General features: G+C 35.7%; 1 pseudogene; it reads left to right on the top strand.

Annotated features, from left to right (window-relative positions):
* The first annotated feature begins 4,230 nt into the window (after window positions 1–4,230).
* LOC141685811 (uncharacterized) lies at window positions 4,231–6,483 on the top strand (annotated as a pseudogene).
* Window positions 6,484–9,882: the final 3,399 nt, after the last annotated feature.

Below are 9,882 nucleotides of genomic sequence, written 5' to 3'. Positions count from 1 at the left end.
CTGTTTAGAAAAATCCAGAGAGAAAATCATCTAGTTTGTACTAGGACGCAACTGTGATTTAATTCTTTAAATCACAGATTTTCTGAAATAACACATCTCTGGTGGAACAACAAATCCACCAGAAAAGTTTTTAAGTCTGTTGTGTTCTTTACATTTGTGTTTGAATATATATTTGTCTGCATTAGCTCTAAGCAATTCGCACACACTTGTTCATCAAAACACATAGCCTAGAAACTGCTCAAAACTTGAAAACGTTTTGAGATTTACATTCAACCCCCCTTCTGTAAATCTCATTGTTAGTTCACTGGGAATAACAGTACTTTTTCCTACTCTTGCCATTACCACAATTGTACAAACAACAGACCAAGATTTGAGGCTAAAAATGCGGATCTAAGGTTGATTTTTGAAGGTTACAAAAAATTTCCAGAATAATACCAAACAAACTTTCTGGGCTTTGCTAATAATACTATTGGACAAGAACAGCAGGCTCTAGAACACAAAGATAATATGTAAGCTAAAGCAGATCTGGGTTTTTAAAACTATCAAAACTATTAAACCCTAGGCTTAAGATGTGGACTCTCTTAAGAGTTGCTGATGAAGGTGAATCCAGGGGCACCAAGACCCAAGGATGGAGCCCCCTCCTTCTAGCGCCAAATGATAACTCCGGTGAGCGGGCCGCTCCGTCCGACGCCGTTCCTGGACCTTCTGTGTGTAAATGAGGTGTAGCTGCTGGTTGGGTATCTGCAAAACAACACCAGAAGGGGGGTTTGGCTCCCACGGCGCCTCCGGTGTAAGAATAAGAATAGGGTTTTGGAGAAGATGAAGATGTATTTATGTAATAGAAAGGTTGCTGTGTGTGTGTATGGATACGAGAGAGTGAGTGTGCAAAAGTGTGAATGTTTTTCTAACCCCCAAATCCTTCATCTTTGGGGGTATATATAACCCAAATATAGGGTTTAGGGGTTGTTATCTTTAGATCAGGGTCGTTGGATCTTGGGTGCAGAGGACGCCTGACTTGGGTGGATTGCTTACACGTGTCGAGGGTAGGACCACCTTCAGGGTGTCCTAACGGCCTTCTGACACGCGCCATGTTTGTCTGGTATGTTGGTTGTTGATAGTTGTCATAGTCACGGGCCCACGTACCCTCCTTTGACGGTTGCGAAGTGTGCATGTGGTAATTGGGACCCCCCTGGTGGTGACCTTGGCTCAGATCCGGACCCAGGTAGGCAGATGATCCAGGTCATGGGCCGGATCCTGGTAGGCAAGTGATCCAGGTCCCGGGTTAGAACCGGGTTGGCAGATGACCCAGGTCATGGGTTGGCCCGGGTCTGGTCTCTCCACTTTATTATTCTGGGAGAGGAGGATCTTGATTTTTCGATTGAGGCTGATACCCTTTAGATCTAGGTTGGATCCTAGCCGGGTCGCTTGTACCCTATGACTGCACAAAAACAGGCCCATTATGACTGTTATCATCGGATATGCGTCTGTTTGAATTTGTAAGCTCTGTATCAGTCTCCCTTTCTCATTATCCACATTTTTGTAGTTAAATTGTTTTTACTTACCTCCATTTTCATCTGTTTTTCATTTGCAATTGATTTACCCAATTAGTTAGTTGTTCATTTCAAGAATTAGTTAATCATTCTTTTGTCCTCAAATTTATATTGAACAATTATAAGTTTATCGATATTCAGGAATATATAACTCAACATTGTAAGGATTAAACTAAATTTTGTAATTAGTTCTTATTGACACGTAAATTTTCCACAGTTGTATGTAAATACAGGAAATTGTATGAATGGGTGAGGAAACAAAAATAATTACTATGGGATTATTGTCATTCGAACATTCAATAGGTTGAAAATTGTTTGGTCTTCCCTACCTTATTTATAGAAATGCCATATCAAAGTGCTCTCGGGAAGTATGGCAACTTTTAATATGCAGAAGGGATATCGCAGAATCAGTGTTCTGTTCTGAGTTGATGGAATATTGCAGAATCAATGTCCTGTCCTTGTTTCTAAATTCGGGTATTTTGGCGCTAAATGCTTGGCATCACTAGATGTCTGAAAACCTGTGCATTTTTTAAAACACAGCAGTCAAGTAATAGTTTTAGGAATAATATATAATAATTTGAACAGTTAATTGTATCGAAATTGCAAGAAAACTAATTGGCACATTCGGATCGGAGCTACATAATATCACTTCAGCGCAGCTAAAACACAGCAGTCAACTACTATCTGATGGATTTTAAGGTTTAACACGCGCATCCACGCTGCCCACAATGTATGTGAATATATTCTGGTAGTTTATAGCTTTTTTTCAATCCCAATATCCACCGTTTCATTTAAGATATTTCAACATATTTTTCAACTTGTATATCGTCTGATGGTTGAGCTGAACTAGGAGTAATCGTTCTAACAGCTTGCCATTTATTTACGAAAAAGTGCAAGGTCCCAACAACCAAAATAAATTAAACCCAGAGACCAGAGTATGTCTAGAATATGTATTTTCTACTTGCTCAAAAAAGTTTTTATATAATAATTTAAATTTTGAAAATATAAGAGAGTTCCTCCTACATACCCCCTGTTTTCTGAATTGGCTCTCTTTCTTTCTGCCTCTATCTATATTACAATTTAAAATTTACAATGCTTCCTTTGCCAGATATTTAGTCTCAACTCTCAAGTAGGTTTTTTTTTCTCATGTTACTTTTTGTTACACATATTTTAACTATTATTAGTTACAAATTTATGTCTAACATCTATATATAAACCACCTGGTTTAAAGCAAGATTTTTGTTATTCGTGTTAGGTATTCAATAAAAGTTCCCTATGAGAGACTTTGGCCTTTGGTTTAGTTATTTACTAGATAGTGATACTGTTGATATCTATTGAGATTATTAGCCTGATGTTTTAGTTGGCACAAAAACATAACTTTTATACACTGTGTTCCACTAATGGATGTTACAGAACAGCCTCCAAATATGATGCCTACTAAATTTTGTATCATGTGGAAAAGTAAACCCGATTTGACTGACATTAAATTTGCTTGCTTGCTTTTATTTTGAGATTTAAATTCATATGACAATTCTTTTTAGTTATTTGATAGTTGAGACCTTTCCTTTGAAAATATCTTATTAGTATTTGATACAGGTTAAGTGGTAATAGATACCGGGAGATGAAGGGCCTGTTCGGGGATTCTAATAAGCTAATTTATTGGCTTATAAGTCCGCAACAAATTATCGACGAGTGTTTGTCGACCCAATTTATAAGTTAAATTTACAACTTATAAGCTGATAAGTTGAATGTTAGCAGTGACGTACTTTTTTCCAACTTATTTGTATATTATCACTTATTTTAAAATATTTTTTAATTTAAAATTCATGAATTAAGATAATTGTATTCAATAATTATTTATTTTAATCCATTTAAGTAAAAAAAAATCTAACTTATAAGTAAGTTTATCCAAACACTTATAGAACTTATAAGTATTTATCAACTTATCACTTATTTAACACTTATTTATTTTAAGTTATAAGTTACTTATTTTAAGATTTCTCAAACGGCCACGAAGAAATTGTTATCCTTAAGGTTTGAGGGATCAGCCAACAAGATCTGTGACAACTCGGGTCAAATCCCGAGTGTTTTTCGAAAATCGGGTCAAGTCCCGATTATGAGTCCGAAATAAGTTGAAGTATACTGTCCCGAGTGCAGCCAATTTGGGTTACGACTAGCCCACCACATGCCCCCAAAAATTCATGATTTGTTGGTGCACATAGTAGGTACTTTGCCTTATAAAATGAACAGAAGTCTCAAATCTCCTCGATGTGGGACTGGGGTGTTACAAACTCCCCCACTTAAACTCCTGACGTCCTCGTCAGGCCCGAACTGACAGCTCATAGGACCAAGATCGTATCTCTCTAGCCATTGTGGGATAATACCGGCTAGTTTCGTGTCTCCACCTCCGGACCTCTTTCCATTATGGGATAATACCACCAGCCTTCGTGTCCCCACCTCCGGCAATTTGACGCATAGAGTCGGCTTTGATACCATATATGACAACCCGGGTCAAATCCTGAGTGTTTTTCGAAAATCGGGTCAAGTCCCGATTATGAGTCCGAAATAAGCCGAAGTATACTGTCCCGAGTGCAGACAACTTGGGTTACGACTAGCCCACCACAGACCCTCAAAAGATCATGATTTGTTGGTGCACATAGTAGGTACTTTGCCTTATAAAATGAACAGAAGTCCCAAATCTCCCGGATGTGGTTACAAGATCGGAGTCGGTGTGGTTAGTTTGGATGGCACAATCTTATCCAACCCACGAAATACTTGCATTACTCCCCCAGGTCAAGGGTTTCTTCTTCGAGAAACTGCACATCACCTTCTTCAGCTTGTTCTCCTTTGATCAAAACTGCTCTTGAAGACGCTCAAGTTACCAGAAATGAGATTGATTGTCTTTGTTACACTAAAGGTCCAGGCATGGGTGCACCTTTGGAGGTTGCTGCTGTAGTTGTACGGGTGCTTTCACAACTTTAGAAGAAGCCAATTGTTGTTGTCAATCACTGTGTTGCTCATATTGAGATGGGGAGGATTGTTACGGGCGCTAAAGATCCAGTGGTGTTGTATGTTAGTGGTGCAAACACACAAGTGATTGCCTATAGTGAAGGAAGGTACCAGATCTTTGGGGAGACAATCGATATTGCTATTGGAACTGCTTGGATCGCTTTGCTAGAGTCTTGGAACTGTCAAATGATCCATCTCCAGGTTATAACATTGAACATGTTTGATTTTTATTATATAATATCTTGGTATATTCACTGGTTATGTAGACATTTTTTTAGATTATGAAATCTTTTTAATTTAATATCAGTAATGGTTGTTGGTTAACACTATTGCAGGGAAATAATTATACTAAAAACTGTAATTTACCAGAACAAGCTGATGCTAATGAATCTAGTAAAATATGAACCAGTAGTACAATTGGTTGTGGAAAAATTGGATCCCTATCATTGTATGGCTTTAGATCACAGTTTACAATTATGACTGCTACTGCTTAAACCATGAATGTTATGTAAAAATATTTATTTTTCTTAGTTTAGGTTAATGCATGTTTCATTTTACTACAGTTGTCGCCTTTTCCTATAACCACTTCCACTTTCAATTTTTTTTAATGAGTAATTTTCTCATTTCCCTGTTTTTTGTGAATATAATGCTTTGTGTCTGTTTCTGTTGTCATTATTTATATTGATGGAGTATTATTATTTATTTAAATTACTTTATAATTGCTATCATGTTAAAAACATTATGAGATCGTGTTGGTTGTTATCACTCAACTAGTTCTAATATTTGGCTCATAAATCTGTATCGGGTTAACAAGAATTAATTTTAGGAAATTTTTGGTGGTTTACTAAACTCAAAAACCGTATAGTCAACTAATTGAACTCATAAAAACTTTCAAAGGGTTTCTCCAACTGAAAACAGATAGGCGTATGACAGGACTTGTCGACGTGTGATAATAAATATGCGTTGTCATGCTCAGGCTTAAAGATAATGTTAAAGTTGCCAAATAGTACAAAATTGGAGAAGATTATATGCTACAAGGACAAGAAGAGCTTCTCTAAATTTTATATAGAGTCACCCTGCAAATTTGAACAAAAGAGATTACTTGTGTATTAGAGGAAGGGCATTGTGATGATGTTGGGTGTTTGGATTTCTTGTGTTTTGTTTGTCATTGGATGGATTTCTATGTAGCCCCTATTTTGATACACAGTGTATCCCAAAAATGCTAAGCATGTCTGCGAGAAACTAGCTTATAGTTACTAGAATATGCTTTATTACTTTTATCTCTGTTTTTAAATTAAATATGCAAATTGAGTTGGAGGCTCATAATGTAATGGTTTCTGTGTAAAGTCAGATTGAGCAGTGCTAGAAAAACGGCCTAAATGTCACTGAAGCAACAACAGATTCCTACCTGCTGTTCCTTTTAAAGAGGAATGAGCCTATTAAGCGATGTTATGATCAAAGCTTTAAGTAGATTAATAAGCGGCATCAACAGATTAATCTGTTGATCGGCTGATTAGTGTAATTAGATATTCTACTTATCTTCGGATCGATGATACTTAGTTGCTTGCTATGTTCTTCCATGGTGAAGAAGAGGAGAGGTCCAGGAAAGAAGGTGATGACAACCGAAGATGAGGTGGATCAATATGATTGTGGAGATCGAGGAAATTACTTTGTCAATCAATATTTGAATTTGACAGGACTTATGCCTTCTTTTCAGGAAACTGTGTTTGCTATGCTTGTAGAGATTACAGAACGAGCAATGGCACATTGCGACAAGAAAGGTGTTCTCATTGTTGGTGGCATGGGCTGCAACGGGTGGTTGCAAGATATGATGAAAACTATGTGCTCGAAGCTAAGTTACCCGGACTCGGGTACGGGTGTCGGACACGGGTGTAGATCCGTGCGTCGGGTTCATCATTTTTAAAATTTTAAGATCTTTGGATGTGGGTCCGAATTTGGACACCTGTACGGGACCTGATCATGAGTGTCAGAAAAGGGTGTGGGGATTCGGTATGTAAGTTTAGCACATGTTTAATATATAAAGTCTGTCCTATAACTTAAACAAGATGTATTTCTCAAATAAAACTACAAAGTATTGGAATCATAAATATGAACTAATAACTTCAAATTCAGCAAACAAAATATAAATGTCTTTTTGCTCCATTCAAAACACACCATTAAAATTAATTCTCCCAATCTGAGTTCCATACTTAAACTTAAACAGAAGGTAGATAATTAAAATTCATTAGTCTGGTCTTTAAATAAGCTAGATATCCTCCTCCTCCCTTCATGTATCATTGCTTCAAATTCTGGTTCATCAAGTGATAGCTGAGCAAATTCTTTAATATTTCCGTCGGGATCAGAATTGTCTCCACCTAAAAATGATAAATATTTATTAACTACACAATATTAATTATATTAGACTTTATATATAATTATATATTACTTCCTTCGTCCCACCCATTTATATACATATGAGGTGTGGCACGGAGGTTAAGAAAAATTATAATTTACTGGAAAAAAGAGAGAAGAAAACTAGGTAAAATTGTGGGACCGATAATGTATAAAGTGATTGAAGTGGAAGAAAAGAATGGATGTGGGTGAATAGTGTTAATTTCAATATTATTAATCTTTATCATTTTTGGAATGTATATAATTGAGAGGGATGTCCAAAATAGGAAATTATATAGAATTGAACGGGAGAGATGGAGTCCTTAAGATGCACTTACAACATCCCAAAATTTTGAGGGTTCCTTAACATATTCATCATCCTTACGTGATAGCACGCAGAGATTACTTTGCAGAAAAACTAAATCTTCGATCCTGGATGTTTCCAACCTGTCTCTCTTCACAGTTTGAATTAGGGAGTAAGTGCTCTAGTTTTTCTCGGTACAAGAAGAAACTAGTTGTTTAAGTAATTTGAATGTTAAAGCTTGAAAAATTGGTGTGTTTGCACCATGATTTGCCCACCAAGATACTGCATTTTTTGTCATCATGCATTCTATAACATGAGCCTAATTAAAATACCCACTTCCCTTTGAAAAACCTTCGAATTCGGTCAAGACTTTTTGCAAGTCAGTATTACTTGGGAACAACCTCTTGAAGCATTTGTTTTTATTAACCGAAACTTCTTCATCTTCATGCAGAGAAATTCTAATTACTCCATTATTCCCACTTCGAAGTCAGCCTTCACAATAATATTTAGGTACCAAAGAGTGGGTAAGGCAATGTAATGCTTTGTTACTTTTATTCCACCTGCTCACCAATATATGGTGAATAGCTTCAAAAAAATATGATTTCCTAGTAACCAAATCCTTGTCTTCATGTGTGAAATAACCTTCTTTACATCCTCTATCATAGTATCCCACATGGCATATATAAGATGCAATATAACAGTATTCTTATCACCTTCTCTCAACATTCCAACAATGTGTCCAGTAATGGCTAAAATATAGTCTAATTGATTCCACCAAAAATCATCCACAATACATCTTTTTACTTCCCTCGCCTTATTGGCAATGACATTATTTCTTTCTTCTCTATAACCTTGCCACTTCACATCCATAACTATTTTTTTAGTGTTGTGTATACTTTTTTAAATCATCTAGCCATGATAAGACGTGATGCAAAACGTGTTTCAGCAATTCTTAATAATGTCAAATTAAAATGACTACTAAAAATATTTAATGCCATGTTGTGATTAATAATAAAATATCTATTTTCTTGCACGTCATTAAGTAATTAAAGTATCCACTTACAGTGTTGATAATGACTTGATCTTTCTGATGGCCCACGAGTACTCTTCAACGCCAAATTTATGGTGTGCCCCACACAAGGAGTCCAAAATATATGGGAAACACTCTGCTCATGCATGTATATATATTTTATTTTGGACTCCTTGTGTTATGCACAACATAAATTTGGCATTGAAGTGTAGTTTTGAGCCACCAGAAAGATCAAACCATTATCAACACTGTAAGTAGATACTTCAAATACTTAATGACGTGCAAGAAATTAGAAATTTTATTATTAATCACAAGTTGGCATTAAGTATATTTAGTTGTCATTCTGATTTGACATTTTTAAGAGTTGCCGAAACACGTTTAGCATCACATTTTATTATGGCGAGACAATTTAAAAATGTAAACACAACACTACAAAAAATGGTTATGGATGTGAAGTGGCAAGGTTATAGAGAAGAAAGAAATAATATCATCGCCAACAAGGCGAGGGAAGTAAAATGATGTATTGCGGATGATTTTTGTTTGGAACAATTAGACTATATTTTAGCCATTATTGAACCCATTGTTGGAATGTTGAGAGAAGGTAATATAGACATTGTTGTGTTGCATCTTATATATGATATGTAGGACACTATGATAGAGGATGTAAAGAAGGTTATTTTCATACATGAAGGCGGGGATTTGAGAAATTAAATTTTTTTGAAGCTATTCACCATATATTAGTGAGCAGGCGGAATAAAAGTAACACGACATTACACTACCTTGCCCACTCTTTGGTACCTAAATATAACTCCCTCTATCCCATGAATTCTATACATTACTTTTTGGCACGCTTTTCAATGCTCATTTAAAACATAACTTGTTAGATATGAATACAACATAGGGGGTGAATGTGTTTTGGCTTAAATGTTTACTTTTTGATCGACTTTGGGTTTAGTAGTTGGTTGTTATCAATGATTTTGAGAATAGATGTTAAACATAAATAATAATGCAAATATGTAAAACAAAGATCTTCAAAACTCACTTAATTTTATATTAAAAATCAAGCAGTGTTTTGCTACAAAATCTCTAAGTTCTTGGTTTTAGAACTTAGCTTCTTTCTTGAGAGAGAATACAATTTCTAATCTATTCAGTCCTGTCTTAAACAAAGGACCTCAGTTAACTTTATATGATAGTTAACTTTGGTTTACACAGTGAACAATAAGAAGTGCTAATCACTTTTCTAACTTATCACTTCTATTTAAGGGAAAAGTGAGATTTCCATATCTAGATTAGCATATCTTCATCCACTGTGTATTGGTTGATCCTCCTTTGTCAGTTAATCTTCACCATTAATCTTGCACATCTCTCAAGCTGCATTTTGTAGACTTGTCAATCCAGCTGTGTGAATTGTTTATTGATTTGCAACCTTGTATATTGAACTGTTCTGCAATTCTGTACTTAGGGAAATTTCTTCACTTATCTCCAATTAAGCTATAGAGAACTCGACATATCGATAGGCATGTTGTCTTGTCGATATCTCTGAAACTTCATTGTTGACTTGACTTATCGATAACTCTGAGTTCTCTAGTTATTTTTGG

The sequence above is a fragment of the Apium graveolens genome, chromosome 9 (assembly GCF_009905375.1).
Source record: "Apium graveolens cultivar Ventura chromosome 9, ASM990537v1, whole genome shotgun sequence".
Classification (NCBI taxonomy): Eukaryota; Viridiplantae; Streptophyta; class Magnoliopsida; order Apiales; family Apiaceae; genus Apium; species Apium graveolens.
Note: the sequence above shows the minus strand (reverse complement) of the source record. Positions and strands in the feature narration are given on the sequence as shown.